At 40.8% G+C, this 18,282-nt stretch overlaps 1 protein-coding gene across 5 annotated transcripts in view; it reads left to right on the top strand.

Annotated features, from left to right (window-relative positions):
* Positions 1-18,282, top strand: part of CTNNA1 (catenin alpha 1) — a 308,835-nt gene that overhangs the window by 126,662 nt on the left and 163,891 nt on the right. Inside the window, exon 2 of one of the 5 annotated variants that reach the window (XM_072728462.1) lies at positions 229-292. The exons of the other annotated variants lie outside the window; for them this stretch is intronic. The gene's annotated coding sequence lies outside the window, so the exon portion shown is untranslated. The remainder of the gene's footprint in view (positions 1-228; positions 293-18,282) is intronic. 5 annotated transcript variants of the gene reach the window in all.

Raw genomic sequence — 18,282 nt, 5'->3', positions numbered from 1 at the left:
AATTTAGAAGAGTGAGATAGGTTAAGTCTCCCAACTAAAATTAAGGGCCGTTTCGTACTTACGTTGAAGGAAACGGTTACATCATTGTATTGTTGGAACAGGATGTGCGTTTCTATGAGACTATTTTGTTCAGCAGTGACTTTTTCAACGACTGCAAGTATATGTTACTTTAAAAAAAATATATATATAAATTAGATTAATGAGGATATGTTAACTTTGTTTTACAAGGCGAAAGAGAAATTATCCATAGCCTCTGCTCAGTTGTTTACCCTTCTGGACATTATTAAGTTAAGTAAGTTTTAAAAAAGATTTTTATTTCTTTATTTCTTTATTTATTTGAGAGAGTGAGTGAGCGAGAGAGAGCACGAGTAGGGGGAGGAGCTGAGGGAGGAGGAGAATCGGGCTCCCTCCTGAGCACTGAACCCCTCGTGGTGTCGATCTGGAGAGGGGCCTAGTAAATTTTGTTTGGAGAAGTCCAGAAAGTGTCTGGAAGGGAGTGGCATTTATTTGAACTGTATGAAACGCGATTCAGGTTTTGTCAGTGGAGGAAGCATAAAAGGCAATAGGAATTGGTGTAATTACAATATGACTCTTCTGATTTTCCTTGTTTTTGGCTCTTCTCTCTCTCTAAGATTGTATTTATTTATTCACCAGAGACACAGGCAGAGGGAGAAGCAGGCTCCATGCAGGGAGCCCGATGTGGGACTTGATCCTGGGTGGAAGGCGCGCTAAACCACTGAGCCATCCTAAACCACTGAGCCATCCGGGCTGCCCATGGCTCTTGCTTCTCATTGTTTTTTCTTTTAATCCACTCCTACCCAAGATTTCTTTCAAACATATCCCAGTCGCTGACATCATTGAGGTGGTATCACAGTCATTGCCATCAGCAGCCTCTCATTCTGTACAGTAATTGAGATCTCCCTCTAAGCTGATAATCCCTTCTCTGCCCAGTTTCCATGTCTTCAGACTTCATTGCTCAAGTCCCAAGTTTTCTATTTCGGTAGTGGATGTCTCACTTCACCTGTGTGGTCACCTGTACACCAGAGAGCTATGTGTCCCAGGGGCTTCTCAAATTCAGCATGCCCCAAATGAGACACCTTTCTTTTCTGGAAACCTAAACCATTTGTGGAGATCAACAGTAACTGTTGATCAGGAATTTTTTGAGAAAGTAGTAGCCTGAGACATGACAGACCCACCTGGTTGTTGAAGGTGGTTACGTGTAGTGGTGGTGAAGATCTGGACCAAGGGAACAGAGTCCTCGGCTTGTGTAAAGATCCTGAGACAGGAAGGAACTTCATGTGTTTTGAGACCTAAGACCTGTATAGCTTGAGTACTTTTGGAGTGGGGAGAAGGTCTTCCACAAGATTGCCAGGGAACAGGTTTAGATTTTACCCTAAGATCTGTTAGAAGCCATAGTAAGGAGTTTCATGATGTGATATTTTATTTATTTATTAAAAATAAAAAAAAATTATTTATGATAGAGAGAGGCAGAGGGAGAAGCAGGCTCCATGCTCCATGCACCATGCACCGGGAACCCGATGTGGGATTCGATCCCGGGTCTCCAGGATTGCGCCCTGGGCCAAAGGCAGGCGCCAAACTGCTGCGCCACCCAGGGATCCCCATGATGTGATATTTTAAAGGAAGATGGTGGGAGTGAGGTGGTGCTGATGAAAGAAGCTGTATTTTGGGGAAGTGAGACAGGGTTTAAATAAGGATTGGGTGTAGGGGCCTAGGCTTATCTATAACTTGTGGAAACAAGTTATAGATGTTCAATGATGCATACCTCTCTCCCCAACTGTATTCTGTCCATTTCATGATGAGCTCTTAGTCATGCCTCATGACTCAGGGCTTTCCTTTCTGGTAGCGAACCTACCTCTTCTTACCAGGAGATGTACTCCATTATTCTGTACCTTATATTATTGAGTCCCCATTTGCCTTTTCTGCTACAAAAAAGTGGTCCTGTGAGCCCCTTGGTAGCCTTAGCCTTAGACTTGCATGACCTGGAGGGCAAATGAGATACTGTTGAATGAAGGAGGAAGAAAAAGAGTTTAACATCTAGAGTCTAGGGGATCCCTGGGTGGCGCAGTGGTTTGGCGCTTGCCTTTGGCCCAGGGCGCGATCCTGGAGACCCGGGATCGAGTCCCACATTGGGCTCCCGGTGCATGGAGCCTGCTTCTCCCTCTGCCTGTGTCTCTGCCTCTCTCACTCTCACTCCCTGTGACTATCATAAATAAATAAATAAATAATTAAAAAAAAAACATCTAGAGTCTAGCTTGTGGGTGGAACTATGACAATGAGGCAATGGTCAGATTATGGAGAGCTTCACAGTGAAAACCATCTCCATTCCATTGTTCCTCCTTTTCTCATCATGTCTAATCAGAGATGAAATCCTGTTCATCCAGTGTTCCTCTTACGTTAATTCCTTTTTTCTGTTTTCTTTGTTCCACTGCAGTTTAGATTATCTTTTTTTTTTTTTTTAAGATTTTATTTATTTATTCATGAGAGACAGAGACAGAAAGAGAGAGAGAGAGGGAGGGAGGCAGAGACACAGGCAGAGGGAGAGAAGCAGGCTCCATGCAGGGAGCCCTATGTGGGACTCCATTCCCGGTCTCCAGGATCATGCCCTGGGCTGAAGGTGGCGCTAAACAGCTGAGCCACCCGGGATGCCCATCTTCTTATCTTTGAAATATTGAAACTACTTGAAGTTCTCTGGATAAATTTTTCTATTTTTGTTTGCTTTGGTGCCTTTTTCATATTCTTCCTTTGCCTGAACCTGTTCTCTTTTTTTCATCCATCTGACAAACTCATTTACTCTTTAAAATCTACCTTAGATGTCAGTGCCTCTGGGTTTTCTCTTAGAACTCAGTGCTTCTTGGGTAGCTTGTACATATTCTGTGGTTGCATTTTTCATACTGTTTGGCAAGTATTTTTATATATATTTATCCCAGCTGGGGGTTTCTTAGAAATGGGGCCTGGGCTTTTATTTTTGACAAAACTTTTAAAAAGATTTTATTTATTTATTCATGAGAGACAGAGAGAGAGAGAGAGAGAGAGAGAGAGAGAGAGAGGCAGAGACACAGGCAGAGGGAGAAGCAGGCGCCATGCAGGGAGCCTGACCTGGGACTTGATCCCAGATCTCCAGGATCATGCCCTGTGGGCTGAAGGCGGCGCTAATCCGCTGAGCTACCCCGGGGCTGCCCAAAACTTTTAGAAATTAGAGTATGATATACAAGTAGAAGAGTGCTCAAATCATGCGTACTTAACTACTTAATGAAGTATTTTTTTAAAGATTATTTATTTATTCATGAGAGAGAGAGAGACGGGCAGAGACACAGGCAGAGGGAGAAGCAGGCTCCATGCTGGGAGCTGGACGTGGGACTCGATCCTGGGTCCCCAGGATCATGCCCTGGCTGAAGGCGGTGTTAAACCACTGAGCGACCTAGAGAGCCCCGTCACCTTTCTTTTTTTTTTTTTTTTTAATAATTTTATTTTTTTTAAAGATTTTATTTATTCATAGAGATGGAGAGAGAGAGAGAGAGAGAGAGAGAGAGAGAGAGAGAGAGAGGCAGGCAGGCAAGAGACACAGGCAGAGGCAGAAGCAGGCTCCATGCAGAGAGCCCGACATGGGACTTGATCCCGGGTCTCCAGGATCACGCCCTGGGCTGCAGACAGTGGTAAACCGCTGCGCCACCGGGGCTGCCCACCTTTCAGTTTTTAACACCTAAGCAATACTTATGTTCATGTGAGAAACTTACTGCTATCTCCTTGCTGATCAGACTCAGGTTGGCATTCAAGACCTTCTAAATTCTAGGGACACCTTGGTGGCTCAGTTAAGTGTCTGTTCAGGTCATGATCCTGGGGTCTTGGGATTCAGCGCAAGTCTACTTCTCTCCCCACTCTCTGGCTCGTGTGCGGGTGCGCGCTCTCTTTCTTTCTCTCTCTCATAAATAAATAAAATCTTAAAAAAATGCCCCTTCTAAATTCTGGCCCTAAATTAATTTGTTCAGCTTTCCCTCCCTGCTCTCCCTTCCTTCCTTTCTTTCTCTCTCTCTTTGTTTCTTTCAAATTTTATTTATTTATTCACGAGAGACATGCAGAGAGAGATAGGCAGAGGGAGAAACAGGCTCCTCCCAGGGAGCAGGATGGGAGACTCCATCCCCGGACCCCAGGACTATGCCCTGAGCTGAAGGCAGATGCTCAACTGCTGAGCCACCCAGGATGGTTTATTTTACTTAGCATAATACCTTCAAGGTTCACTTGTGTTGTAGCATATGTCAGAATTTCCTTCCTTCCTTCCTTCCTTCCTTCCTTCCTTCCTTCCTTCCTTTTTTTTTAAAGATTCATTCATTCATTCATTCATTCATTCATTCATTCATTCATTTATTTATGATAGGCAGAGACACAGGAGGAGGGAAAAGCAGGCTCCACGCTGGGAGCCTGACGTGCGCCTGGATCCCGGGACTCCAGGATCATGCTCTGGGCCAAAGGCAGGCGCCAAACCGCTGAGCCACCCAGGGATCCCCATTTCCTTCCTTTTTTAAAGCAGAATTATAATCTCTTGTCCGTTCATCTGTTGATGGACACTTTGGTTGCTTCCACCTTTCAGCTGTTAGTAATGCTGACTCGGACATGGGTGTATACATATGTGTTTGTATCCCTGTTTTCAATTCCTTTGGATAGGAACCCAGAAATGGAATTTTTGGGTCATAAGATAAATTCAGTGCTTACAATTTGCACAGTTGCACAGCAGTGCAACTGCTGTACTATTTTCTACAGTAGCTGTGCCATTTTATATTTTTACTAGCAGTGTATGAGAGTTCTAGTTTCTCTTCACATCCTTACCAACAATTGTTATTTTTTTTCTTTCTTCTTTAAATAGCCATCTTAACAGAAGTGAGGTGATATTTCTTTGTGGTTTTGATTTGCATTTCTCCGATTAGTGACCTTGAACATCTTTTCATGTGATTATTGGCTATTTGTATATTTTCTTTGAGGAAATCTCTGTTCAAGTCCTCTGGTAATTTTAATTGGGTTGTTTCCTTTTTTTTTTTTTAAATATATTTTATTTATTTATTTATTCAGAGAGAGAGAGAGAGAGAGAGAGAGAGAGAGGCAGAGACACAGGCAGAGGGAGAAGCAGGCTCCACGCAGGGAGTCTGACGTGGGACTCGATCCCGGGTCTCCAGGATCCAACCCCGGGCTGCAGGCGGCGCTAAACCACTGCGCCACTGGGGCTGCCCGGGTTGTTTCCTTTTTTGTTCAGTTGTAGATGTTCTTTATATGTTCTGAATTAAAAAAAAATTCGTGTAGTTAACAGAAAATGTTATAGTTTCAGTTGTACAGTGTAGTGTTTCAGCAATTCTGTTCATTACTCAGTACCTATTCATGTTAAGTGTACCCTTAATCCCCTTTACTGATTTCACTCATCCCCTACTCACCTCCCCCCTGGTACCAATCAGTTTGTTTTCTATAATTAAGAGTCTATTTTTTGGTTATCGTTTTTTTTTTCCTTTGTTTTGTTTCTTAAATTGCACATATGAGTGAAATCATATTGTATTTGTCTCTCTGATTTATTTCCCTTAGCATTGTACTTTCTAGATACATCCAGTTGAAAATGGCAAGATTTCATTCTTTTTGATGACTAATATTCCATTGCGTATGCCACATCTTCATCTGTTCGTTAATCAGTGGACACCTGACTGCTTCCATAAGTTGGCTATTGTAAATAATACTGCAGTGAACATAAAGATGCATCTATCTTTTTGTTTTTGTTAAGATTTTATTTATTTATTTGACAGAGAGCACAATCAGAGGGGTGGCAGGCAGAGGGAGAGGGAGAAGCAGGCGCAGGGTGCCTGATGTGGGACTCCATCCTAGGACCCTGAGATCACAGCCTGAGCTGAAGGCAGACGCGTAACCGACTGAGCCACCCAGGCGCCCTGCATGTATCTTTTTGAATGAGTGTTTTCATATTCTTTCGGTAAATATCTAGTAGTGAATATACATTCTAGATATTAATCCCCTTTTAGTATATGTTTTGTAAATATTTTCTCTTAAGTTTTTGTGTTGCCTTTTCACCCTGTTGATAATGTCCTTTGATGCACAGAATTTTAAATTTTGATCAAGGTCAGTTTATCTGTTTTTTCTTTTGTTGTCTGTTTTTGGTGTTACGTATAAAAAGTCGGTGAATCCAATGGGTGGAGCGTCTCTATTTTTTTTCTTTTTTTTTAAATAATAAATTTATATTTTATTGGTGTTCAATTTGCCAACATACAGAATAACACCCAGTGCTCATCCTGTCAAGTGCCCCCCTCAGTGCCAGTCACCCATTCACCCCCACCCCCCGCCCTCTATATTTTTTTTTCTTTCACCACTTTAGCTATACTGTGGATACCTTGAAGGCAGGAACTAAGTTACTATTGTAGCCCCTGTTATCCTCCAGCAAAGTGAGCCAGAGTGAGCAAGGAAAAAAAAGTAAGGACAATTTTTTTTAATATAATTTTTATTTATTTTATTTTATTTAATTAATTTTTTAAAAGATTTTATTTATTTATTGATGAGAGACACAGAGGCAGAGACACAGGCAGAGGGAGAAGCAGACTCCATGCAGGGAGCCTGACGTGGGATTGGATCCCCGGTCTCCAGGATCATGCCCTGGGCCAAAGGTGGCGCTACACTGCTGAGCCACCCGGGCTACTAAATATAATTTTTATTTATTTTTATTTTTATTTATTTATTTTTTTTAAATTTTTATTTATGATAGTCACAGAGAGAGAGAGAGAGAGGCAGAGACACAGGCAGAGGGAGAAGCAGGCTCCATGCACCGGGAGCCCGATGTGGGATTCGATCCCAGGTCTCCAGGATCGCGCCCTGGGCCAAAGGCAGGCGCCAAACCGCTGCGCCACCCAGGGATCCCTAAATATAATTTTTAAAAGGTCATAATGAACAATAACCAGTTATGTTTAGAGTGGGGTGTTTCCTGCTATTGCTAATTTGTCATTGATTGTGTCTGTCTCATGAATTATGATGATAACATATTTTTAGGAGTTTTTAATCTAAAAGTCCCAAGTGGAGAGTGTATGGAGTTTGAACTTTGTCACCTGCATAATGAATAAGATCATTTATTTATTTAGTTAGTTTTTTTTTAAGATTTTTATTTATTTATACATGAAAGACAGAGAGAGAGAGGCAGAGACACAGGCAGAGGAAGAAGCAGGCTCCATGCAGGGAGCCCAACATGGGACTCAATCCCAGGTCTTCAGGATCAGGCCCTGGGCTGAAGGCAGTGCTAAACTACTGAGCCCCCCGTTCCCCCCGCCTCCCCGGGCTGCCCCAAGAAGAGAATTTGTAAAGGATATTTGTTTATTCTTTAAGATTTTATTTATTTACTTGACAGAGCGTAAGCAGGGGAAATGGCAGAGGGAGAGGGAGAAGCAGGTTCCTGGGCATCAGGGAGCCCAATGCCAGGCTCCATCCCAGGACCCTGGGATCATAGACCTGAGCCGATGTCAGATACTTAACCTGAGGAGCCACCCAGGTGCCCCTATAAAGGATATTTAACTTCTAATGTGATAAAATGGTAATTTATTCTTTCATTTATGGAGTCCTGAACAGGAAATGTTTTTATCCATATTAAGTGGGTTGTCCTACAAGTAAAACCAGTGAACTAGTTCAGTATTTAAATAGTATTAAATTGCTGGTTTACCTTCCTTTAGACTCTCTTAGACAACAAATTCTTTGGCTAGATGCCGAGCTCCTTCAGGGCAATTCATTCTTCTGAATCTTTGACTCCTGTGATACCTGACTCATTTGTAAACCCATAGCAGATACTCTTTGATAAATACTGGATAAGTTATAATAGATATACATATGCTATTTGTAGGATTATACCAGGGGGTGGAGGCATGGCTTTACATTCAGCTTATTAAAGTTTTCTTGGTAATAAAATTTATAGCACTTAGAGATAAACTCTGTTAATAACATTTTGTTGTACATCTTCTAATCTGTTTTTCTAGGTATGTATACTGTCTGTAACTTATAAATATTTTATGTATTTATTCATTTTTTATTTGTTTATTCATTTGTTTATTCATTCATTCACACAGAAAGAGAGGCAGGCTCCATGCAAGGAGTCCAATGTGGGACTTGATCCCGGGAATCAGGTTCAGGCCCTGAGCCAAAGGCAGACCTCAACCGTTGAGCCACCCAGGTGTCCCTGTCTGTAACTTTTATAAAAATTAGTTTTTACTGTATGTGCTCTTTTGTAATCTTTGTAATCTACTGGCCATTTATTATAATTTGAACATTTCCCTATTAGTGGGATAAGATTGACTTTTATTTTAAGTATCACTTAGAAAAAAAGACTGCCAAATAAACTAGGCAATGACATCATATGTAAGATACATCCGAATTTTAGAGACTTAAAAATGTAAAATACATATGCTTTAGAACTGATGACATGATTAATTGTATAATCCTAATATAGCATGTTAATGCTATTAATGCTAATGCCCCTACTATTCTGTTATGTAGCTTCTTTTTTAATCAGCTCTCTGTTAAACATTTAGTTTGCTTCCAGAGCTTCTTTAGTGTAGCTAAATCTTCTGCCCATCCTTGATTATTTATTATGGATAACTTTGAAGTGGAATTCCTGGGGAAAAGGTTTGCTACTGTTTAAAAAATTTTTTCAGGGGTACCTGGGTGGCTCAATTGGTTGAGCATTGAGCATCTGCCTTTGGCTCAGGTAATGAACCCATGGTCCTGGGGATTGTGGGATTGAGCCCCATGTAAGACTCCCTGAGTCGGCTTCTTCCTCTCTCCCTCCTCTCCCCTCCTCTCAGCTTGTGCATGATCTCTCAAATAAATAAAATCCTTAAAGTTTTTTAAATCTCAAAAAAAATCTTTAAAGAAAATAAAAATGTCTAGTTATGTTTTACCAACATGGATTATTTGGTACGTTAATTAAAAAAATTTTTTTTGAAGATTTTATTTATTCATGAGAGAGAGGCAGAGAGAGAAGCAGGCTCCATGCAGGGAGCTCAATCCCCCACCTCCAGGATCACACCCTGGGCTGAAGGCGATGCTAAACTGCTGAGCCACCGAGCCACCCGGGCTGCCCCCTAATTTTAAATTTTTTTAGGAACTGTCATACTTACCATATTACATTCCTACGGGCATTACACAAGGGCTCTAATCTCTCCACATCTTTGTCAACACTTTCTGTTTTATTTTTTTCTTTTTTCTTTTTTTTTGATGGTTGCCATCCTAATGAATATGAGGGGTTGTTTCATTGTAGTGTTGATTTGCATTTCCCTAGTGATTAGTGGTGTTGAGTATCTTTTGATGTGTTTATTGGACATCCCTGTGTATCTCTGGAGAAATGTTTATTCAGATCCTTTGCACATCATTGAGTTGTTTTTTTGGTGTTTGATTTTAGGAGTTCTCTGTATTTTCTGAGAATTAATCCCTTATCTCATTCATGACTTGAAAATATTTTCTTCCATTATCTGAGTTGCCTTTTTACCTTGTGGATTATGTCCTTTGTACACAGAAGTTTTTATTTTGATGAAGTCCAATTTACTTGTGCCTTTGGTGATGTATGAAGGAAATCATCTCCGTATCCAATGTCATGAAACTTTTGCCCTGTGTCTTTTTTCTAAGAGTTTAATAGTTTTAGCTTAACAATTAGGTCTTTGGTCCATTTTGAGTTCATTTTTCTGTATATTATTTGGTAATGATCCAATTTCATTCTTTTACATGTGGATATGCAGGTTACTCCGCACCATTTGTTGAAAAGACTGTCATTTCCTCTTTGAATGGTTTTGACACCTTTGTTGAAGATAATTTGATTGTAAATGTGAGCTTTTGTTTATGGATTGTTTATTCTATTGGTCTTTTTTTTTTTTTTTTTTTTAAGGTTTTATTTATTTATTCATGAGAAACACAGAGAGAGGGAGGCAGAGACTAGGCAGAGGGAGAAGCATCCTCCATGCAAAGTGCCCAGTGCGGGACTTGATCCCGGAAATCCGGGATCACACACTGAACAAAACGCAGATGCTCAACCGCTGAGCCACCCAGGCATCCCTACCATGCTGTTTTGATTGCTGTAGTTTTGTATTAAGCTGATGCCAAATTAGCTCCTGACACTAGTAACATTTTGTACATTTTTATTCTGTGATTCAAATGTGTACATGTGTTGTGAAAATAAATTCATTTATGTTTTATATATTTTGATTGTGGAAGTGATTACAGAACTGTGAGAGTTTGATAAAACTCGTGGAATAGTACACCAGAGTAAATCTTACTGTGTGTGAAAGTGATAAAATAGGTAAAAAAATAGTCATCGAAAATACTTTTTTTTTTTTGTTGTTGCAAATTTGATCTTTGGCATATACATAAATAATGAAAACGAAGGTTAATTATCATTTCTGCTTTCTCAGCTCAAATAATTTTTTCCTTATAATTGACTGTGAAGACACACCCTTAAAAGTATTCAAGGAATACTTGAATACGTTATAATGTACACATTGGAGGATTTGAATCTTACTAGTTCCTTCTGTTTTCTTTGAAGAAAAAAAAAAAGAGGGCCCTGGGTGGCTCAGTTGGTTGAGCCTATGCCTTTGGCTAGGATGGTGGTCCTGGAGTCCTGGATTTAAGCCTCACAAAGGGCTCCCTGCTCAGCGGGAACCTGCTTCTCCCTCTAACTCTGTCCCTCCAACCTGGTCACCCACATGTGCTCGCTCTCTCTCAAATGAATAAAACCTTAAAAAAAAAAAAAAAACAGAAAAGAAATAAAGTTAAATGCAAAATATATCAGACTTCTTGGGAGAGCCTTCCTGGAGCAACAATTCCTAAAATATACCCAGATGCTAGTGTGCTAGCTTCCAGACCTTGAGGGTCATTGCTTGTGTAGTGTGTTGATCAGCTCAGCCTCTCACAAGGTATACCTGGGCCAAACAGTCTGGGGAAGTGAACAGTCTGGCTTGATTTGCCCTGTCTAATGCTGTTTGTTCACTTGCAAGAGCACTATACTAAATTTATGCATTATTGAAAGTTCAAAGTGTGCAGAAATAACTGTGCCTCAAAATAAAACTTCCACATTGCCCTTTCTAAACTCTTGGAGTCTCTAAATGTTCATTATTTTTTTCTTTAGTTTTTTTTTTTTCTTGTAACTATCAAACTTCTCCATGTGCAAGCATGTCACCAACCCCATTTCCAATGGAGCTTGAAATTAACATGCATTTCTATTTGCTTGTTGATAGACTGCCATCTATCACCTCTACTTTTTGATTTTGGTTTAATTTGTGATTTGTGCTTTTTCAGTGGCTCAAGTTTGGAGTAATGCGTATAATGTAAATATGATTTGAAAGGCTACTTTGAGTGTTATTTTTTTTAAAAGATTTTATTTATTCATAAGAGACACACAGAGGCAGAGAGACATAGGCAGAGGGAGAAGCAGGCCCCCTGCAGGGAGCCTGATGTGGGGACTGGATTTCGGGACCCCAGAATAATGCCCTGATCCAAAGGCAGATGCTCAACTGCTGAGTGTTATTTTATTTTATTTTTTATATTTTTTAAAGATTTTATTTATTCATGAGAGACAGAGAGGCAAAGACACAAGCAGAGGGAGAGAAGCAGGCTCCATGTAGGTAGCCCGATGTGGGACTGGATCCTGGGTCTCTAGAATCACACCCTGGGCTGAAGGCGGTGTTAAACCGCTGAGCCACCCGGGCTGCCTTGAGTGTTATTTTAAATGTTTATAAAGATTGATTGTTTGGAACAAGTGTTATATGAATAGTATGATTTGGTTTTTAAAGTTCCTTGTGGTGTGTCCTGTGTTGTAATTGTAGTAGAGGAAGAGCATGAATTACACTGTGGAAAGTTGTTATAATTTTAAGCTGTGGAAATTTTTTTTAAAGAGACTTCCAGGGCTTTATAGAAGAAACAAACTATCATTTGCTTTAAAATTTTGTAATGAGGGCAGCCCAGGTGGCTCAGCGGTTTAGCGCCACCTTCAGCCCAGGGCCTGATCCTGGAGACCTAGGATCAAGTCCCACGTTGGGCTCCCTGCATGGAGCCTGCTTCTCCCTCTGTCTCTGCCTCTCTCTCTGTGTGTGTGTCTCTCTCATGAGTAAATAAATAAAATCTTTAAAAAAAGAAAACAAAACAAAACACAAAGGCAGATGCTCAACCACTGAGCCACTCAGGCATCCCATGAATAATCCAATTTAATCTTAGTGTTAAATAACTGGTTTTTCTTCTTAATTGCTAATTTTAAAGCTAGTTCTTTCCTGGATTACTTAGTTTTGGCTATTGCATTTCATTTTATTGAGCCTTAGATTCCCCTCATTTTCTTATTCTGAGATTTCATTAGTAAATATTGTCATAAATAAGTTGACCATCAGTTGCTTTTGAAAATGTTTTATTGTTATGGCTGATTAATATTTGACTTTACGAATTGAAGGTGTGAGTTGGAAGCCTAATTATCAGGTTACATAATCCTGTACTGGTTTATTAACCAGGTAGGACTGAATCCCTGTTCTTGAAATTGAAAGTGCTGTCATAACTCAGGAAATGCATTCCGTGTAGCCCATTTCAAGTGACATGAAGGATAGGAATCTTTGCTAATAGTCCATTTACCCTGTGCAGCTCCGATACATGCTTTTCTTTCTAAGCAAAGATGCACTGTTACTATTCTCCCATGGTATATTGAATATTTCATTACGTTAAATATTTCATTATTAATCTAGACTCTTAATCATGGTTTGTGAAAAATGATAGTGCAGTGAATAAGGCAGAACTGAAAGGATAAGTTACTCATCAGTGTTCATGGGGTTTTCTCTTCCTGGGGATCTCTGAATTGGCAAAGGTTTCTTACAATCATCTGTTATCATTTTCTTCCTTGGACCTGGGGTCATCATGTTCTCAGAAAAGCTGTGGTCTAACTTTGAAGTGTATCTTTAGAAACCTGTCATTTTGCAGGGAAGTGGCTAAGTGAAATGTGAGCTAGATCCCTTGGGAGAAGGGGGGGAAAAAACAAGGGAATGGAAGACTGCAATACTTGAGAGAAATTTAAGCATCTTTGGGGTCGTTAAGACCAATGAAAGATGTAATGTTTTCTAGGTGTCTTTATGGAGTCATGATCAAAGGCAACCTTTAGTTTGCTGTATCTCAGTTACAGTGGGAAGGGTTCAGTTAAATGCAATAAACATTTATTAAAAGTCTGCCTTTCAAAGCACTTATTGGGGAAGATGTTAAGAATTTCTTAAGTCACCATTGCTAACCTCAAGAAATTTACAAACTAATGAGAGTATTAGCCTTAGTAATATCACTGACAGGTAAGAATTAGCAATCTGTAGCTGTTTTTGCTAATTTATAATACACATTGTTTTAAAGATTTATTTATTTATTTTAGAGACTGCCTGTGTTCGAGCAAGTTGGGGTGGGAGGTGGCAGAGGGAGAGGGAGAGAGAAACATCTCAAGCCAACTCTTCCCTGAGCCTGGAGCCCAACATGGGGGCTTGATCCCAGGACCCCAAGACTGTGACCTGAGTTGAAATCAAGAATCAGATGCTCAACCCACTGAGCCACCTGAGTACCTTGAGAGAGACATTTCTTACTTCTTCAACAAGTGTCACTTGCTAGATGAAACCTGAAACTGTCAAGCCAGTTGTTGATTATTTATAGAATGTTGTTAGGTCAAAGTTATGCTCAAAAAAGCCTTGGTCCCTGTGCTCAAAGGGGAGCTCCCAGTTTCCTGGGAGATGGATGCACGGATCTAGTGCTGTGTATTAAGTGCTGTAACAGAGAAGCTTGTGAAGTGTTGGGGGAACCAGAAGAGAGGGAACGGCTCTCTCTGTGGGATTAGAGGATGCTTGTTTGTGTCTTGAAGGAAGATGGAAAAGACTGGAAAGGTGCTCTGGACAGAGGAAAGGATTTATATAAAGGGGTCTGGACATATATGTGTGCATTGGAGATTCACAGAGTGGATTCAGGTGATGAGTCTCAGGCTGAGTCAGGTTTGTTTACAGGAGTTTGGGCTTCATCCTGTTTATGGTGGGGAAGCATCCTCATTTTTTTCAGGGGGGAGTAGGCTCTTAGGATAAATGAGGCTGTCTGGATAATGATTGAAAATGAGAAGACGCCTAGGTAATTTCAACTGGGACCTAGGCCAGAGCCCTGAGACTGAAGGGTTAGTAGAGTGAGGTATTTACTGAGTGCAGAGGAGGGGGGAGGGAGAGGATGAAAGAGGGGCCTAGAGTCTAGTAGGGCAGCTGGTTTGGTGGAACTTTGGTTAGCAGAAATGGGGAAAGCCCACGAGGGAATAGATAGGGAGGAAAATGCTTTCCTTGCACCCTATGGAGTTGGAGGAACTCAGCTCTTCAGTTGCTTGTGGGGAGAAGTCCTTTGAATTTGGGAAATGCCACTCTGGCCACTTTTGGCCTTCACTGTGGCAGCTATGAAGAGGTGAGATTTGCTGCTTTTTTTCAGGTGGGTGAATGGGTGGATGGGGTTGTAGGATTTCTCAAGTAGTATTATAAACAGTAAGAATAGAATGGGCCCAAGGTATTTTTAAGTTAGGAAAAATAAAGACCAAACAAACCTGTAATGCCCCTTAATTTCTTTGGTCATCTTTAAACCTTATTTTTTGCCATTTATTTCATTTTATTTTTTGCCATTTAAATATTTATCTTCTGTTTTCCACTCATGCTTCTTTTTGGAAGGCTTCGAAGTTCTTTGGTGCTATTGTCCCCTCCTATAAACTGAAACAGTTACCTTCCTTTGTCTTGGACAGCAGATTCTCAGTGAGGACTCCCTGGACTCTTGTGGACTCTGCTCTTGTGCACTGATGTATTGTAACTATTTTCTATTTTATTTGACTATTTTCTTATATAGACTGAGCCTTTTCCTCCAACTTTTTTTTTAAGATCTTCAAATGAATGGAAAAGTTGAAAGAGTAATAGAGTAAGCAATTGATTCGTCAATTCACTTAGATTTACCAGTTATTAGCATCTTTCATATTTGTTCAGTTACTCTATATAAAGTTTTCGAGGCATTTGAAAGTAAACTTCAGATTCCAGGGTACTTCACCCTTAAGTTCTTCAGCATGTAATTCCTAAGAGTATGGACATAGGTTTTACCTAACTGCAATATCACACAAGACATTTTACATTGATAAAGTAGCGTAATTCCTTTTATTTATTTTTTTTTTTAAATTTTTTTATTTATTTATGATAGGCACACAGTGAGAGAGAGAGAGAGGCAGAGACACAGGCAGAGGGAGAAGCAGGCTCCATGCACGGGGAGCCTGATGTGGGATTCGATCCCGGGTCTCCAGGATCGCGCCCTGGGCCAAAGGCAGGCGCTAAACCGCTGCGCCACCCAGGGATCCCCGCGTAATTCCTTTTAAAGAGTGGTCCAAGAACCTTGTCGATTCTCTCTGGGAACTTGGGAGAAATGCTGTCTCTGATGTTCTACCCTAGACATAATGTGGGAAACAAAGGCAAAAGAAAAATTAAATTTGCTTACTACTTACAGTCCATTAAAAAGTCCTTGAAATGGGCAGAGTGACCTTCTCTAGAAGCCCAACTGCCTTTATCTTAATACTTTGCTAAGGGCAAAAGGCAGTCTTACCCCTACTCCCAGGATCTTGTGAGTCTACTTTGATATATAAAAATTCCTTTGGGATCTTCCTTTACCTCTACCCGTCAAGATGTATGTTGGCAATCATTTTACAAGCATGTGACCCACTAATGTATATCTGAAAGGTCTCAAGACTAAGGTTTTATTAGAAAGTAATAAACAACCTTTTCCTAACAATAGCTAGCCCCCTTAAGGTCCTGGAAACATTGTTTCTAAAATTCCTTAGAGACTTAGGGTATCCCTTATCCCCTCCCAACTTGAAAGTATATAATCAGCCACTCCTCACAACCCCAGTGCAACTCTGTCTATGGGTCCCATCTCTGTGGTTTAATAAAATCACCTTTTTAAAAAAAAAAAAAAACAGATTTTATTTATTTATTCATGAGAGACAGAGAGAGGCAGAGACATAGGCAGAGGGAGAAGCAGGCTCCATGCTGGGAGCCCAGTGTGAGACTTGATCACAGAACTCTGGGATCACATCCTGAGCCAAAGGCAGATGTTCAACTACCTAGCTACCCCCAGGTATCCTTAATAAAATCACCTTTTGCACAAAAGATGTCTAAATTCTCTCTTGGCCATTGGCTCTGAACTTCAACGCTTTCCTACATCAACCTGCTGAATCAGAATTTGCCTTTTAACAGAATTCCCAGAAATACTGGTTTTATGGTAGAGTCCGTATTAAATTTGGTCCGTTGTCCCAGTGATTTTTTTTTTTTTTAATCCAGGAATGAGGGGTACCTGGGTTGCTTAGTTGATTAAGCATCTGCCTTAGGCTCAGGTCATGGTCCTGGGGTCCTGGAATCAAGCGCCTTGTTGGGCACCCTGCTCACTGAGGGGGTCAGCTTCTCCCTGTCCCTCTACCCCTCCCTCTGCTTTTGCTCAAGCGCTCTCTCCCTCTCTCTCTCTCTCCACCCCCTTCCCTCTCTCTCAAAAAAAACTAAAAAAACAAAAAACAAAACTGGAATCAATACAAGATCACATACTACATTTAGTTGTCATATCTCTTTAGAGTTTCTATTTCTGTTCCCCTCCCCCTTCATGACACTGACACTTTTTTAAAATTTACTTTTTATTTTAATTTTTAAAAGAGATTTTATTTATTCATGAGATGCACGCACACACACAGAGGCAGAGACACAGGCAAAGGGAGAAGCAGGCTCCATGCAGGGAGCCGGATGTGGGACTCGATCCCGGGACTCCAGGATCATGCCCTCGGCCGAAGGTAGGTGATAAACCACTGAGCCACCCAGGGTTCCCCAATACTGACGCTTTGTAAGAGTTTGGGCTGATTTTGTAGATACTCTATAGTTTGGATTGGTCTGATTGTTTCCATTTTTGGCAGTACTATGCATGTGATGTTGCTTCTTAATGAGGGCATTGCAACAGTTGTCATATTGTTCTGGTGGTGATGCCAAGTTTAAATGCATGATTAATTAGCATCTGCCAGATTTCTCCCTTGTAAGGCACCTGTTTCCTTTTTACTGTTGGGGTGGAAGAATTTCTTTTACCCTTCAAAGTCCTTGTGTTGCTAGACTAAGAATCAAATTGACGTAAGACACATTAAAGGGAGAAAATCAAATTTAATAGTATACATAAGGGGAATCTACACAAACACTGAGATTCTAAAGATAGGCAACGTATATACGTGAATTAAGGACAAAGGGAGGGATATGAGGATATAAAGGGGAGAAAGACCATTAGTAGGAAGGTGAAAGGAAATCCTTGTAAAACAAAGGTCGCCCTGTTATGTAGGTAAGTGTCTTAGGTAAAGAGAAATCTGTTAATAGCTCTCTTCCTAATATAAGCAGGCAGTTGATGGGGGAGATAGGGTTTTTCCTGAATCCACTGGATTTTGATTTTTTTTTAAAGATTTTATTTATTCATGAGGGACGCAGAGAGAGAAGCAGCGACTGAGGCAGAGGGAGAAGCAGGCTCCATGCAGGGAGCCCGATGCAGGACTCGATCTGGTGACCATGGGTTCACGACCCGAGCCAAAGGCAGATGCTCAACTGCTGAGCCACCCAGGCGTCCTGATTGTTTTTTATTTAAAAAAATTAAAAAAAAATTTAAAAAATTTATTTGACAGAGAGAACCTGTGAGCTTGTGCATAAGCAGGGAGAGTGGTAGGCTGAGGGAGAGGGAGAAGCAGGCCCCTTGCTGAGCAGTGCTGGTGGCTGGATCCCACATCTGAGCAGAAGGCAGGCACTTAACCAACTGAGCCACCCAAGCACCCCTTGATTGCTTTTAACTCAAAATAATGTTTAAACCTAAGTGCCCCATCTTGCAGAGATTTACCTCTAGCCCCCACAGTTCTTAATTAATTGCTATGATGATCTGATAAGCATTTCTGATTAGTCTTTTGTGTCCCTTGCACCTAGCAGGATCCCAGGATGTGATAATTGGTAAGTCAATGAATGACAAAATAGGTCATCAAAAATCTGTATTACAGGGCACTTGGGTGGCTCAGTTGGTTAAGCATCTACCTTTGGCTCAGATCATGATACTGATGAAGTTTTGGAATATAGGTGAGGTTTGGAGGGGTGAGGTCCAGAGGTGACAACCAAGAAAGAATTCTTGAGACATCTTTGGTGCGAAATGGTGGTTTTACTAAAGCCAGGGGACAGGACCGTAGGCAGGAGG

The sequence above is a fragment of the Vulpes vulpes genome, chromosome 12, assembly GCF_048418805.1.
Source record: "Vulpes vulpes isolate BD-2025 chromosome 12, VulVul3, whole genome shotgun sequence".
Lineage (NCBI taxonomy): Eukaryota > Metazoa > Chordata > Mammalia > Carnivora > Canidae > Vulpes > Vulpes vulpes.
This window is presented reverse-complemented; position numbering and strand designations above follow the sequence as displayed.